The sequence below is a fragment of the Penaeus monodon genome, chromosome 19 (assembly GCF_015228065.2).
Source record: "Penaeus monodon isolate SGIC_2016 chromosome 19, NSTDA_Pmon_1, whole genome shotgun sequence".
NCBI lineage: Eukaryota > Metazoa > Arthropoda > Malacostraca > Decapoda > Penaeidae > Penaeus > Penaeus monodon.
Genome location: NC_051404.1, coordinates 45,993,222 through 45,994,016, shown reverse-complemented (window position 1 = coordinate 45,994,016; position 795 = coordinate 45,993,222). Strand labels below are relative to the sequence as shown.

Here is a 795-nt window from a genome sequence, read left to right as displayed (position 1 = left end):
CTTTCCTATATGATGTTTTGAAGGGAAAAGGCAACGTAAATTATCCGGTTCATCTGTGCAAGGGAGGAAACATACTCAGCAGACTAGAAAAGTGGAAAGCGAGACAATCAGTATTAGCAAACACGGGAGTGAGAGAAGCGATACACGCCAGTGATTCGAGTTCAAGTATCTGCAAGCGAAAGGAAAAGGAATATTGGCGAAAGTGTGAAAATTGTGAAATTGGAAATAAGTGAGTTTGAAACAGAGTAAAGATGGATATGTTGAAATGCGGTGTGAGAAAAAAAATAAGAGAGAAAATAGTGAAATATGAATAACAATCCTCTTTGCAGTGCCTATACCACCAATGAAATACCAGCCAGATATTAAAAATTAAAGGATATTCTCGAGAAATGATATTACGTAAATGTGGAATATAGCACCTAGTTTTGTGAGTGTTTGTTTGTCTATCATAAAGTAAAACCGGTGACTCTTTCAGATATGTTTTGCAGGAGCATAATAAGAAAAAAAAAGGTGAATGTTGCGTGGGATAGTTTAAGTGTTATTCTAACTCTCTTGTCAGTGCCTTCAAAAAGACATTGACTGCCCTCACCTGTACGGCACACATTGCGGAAAGGAGGAAGCGCATTTTTGTTGCGCATTTGCGTGAAACATTGCTTGATTTCATCATCCAAAATTATCTATTTATATGTCATGTATATCGGAGGCTCCTCGACTCAAATACCGCTCAATATGAGTGACTGCAAAGCGGATCAGATGCAAATTGTGGTTCTTAACTTCCGCAATGGTATAGCTAGC

At 38.1% G+C, this 795-nt stretch overlaps 1 protein-coding gene across 1 annotated transcript in view; it reads left to right on the top strand.

Moving 5' to 3' along the window:
* The window catches only part of LOC119585419 (Ig-like and fibronectin type-III domain-containing protein 1), a gene marked incomplete in the record, with an annotated part of 121,576 nt that overhangs the window by 120,668 nt on the left and 113 nt on the right, over positions 1–795 (top strand). Inside the window, 1 exon segment of the mRNA XM_037934081.1 lies at positions 9–795.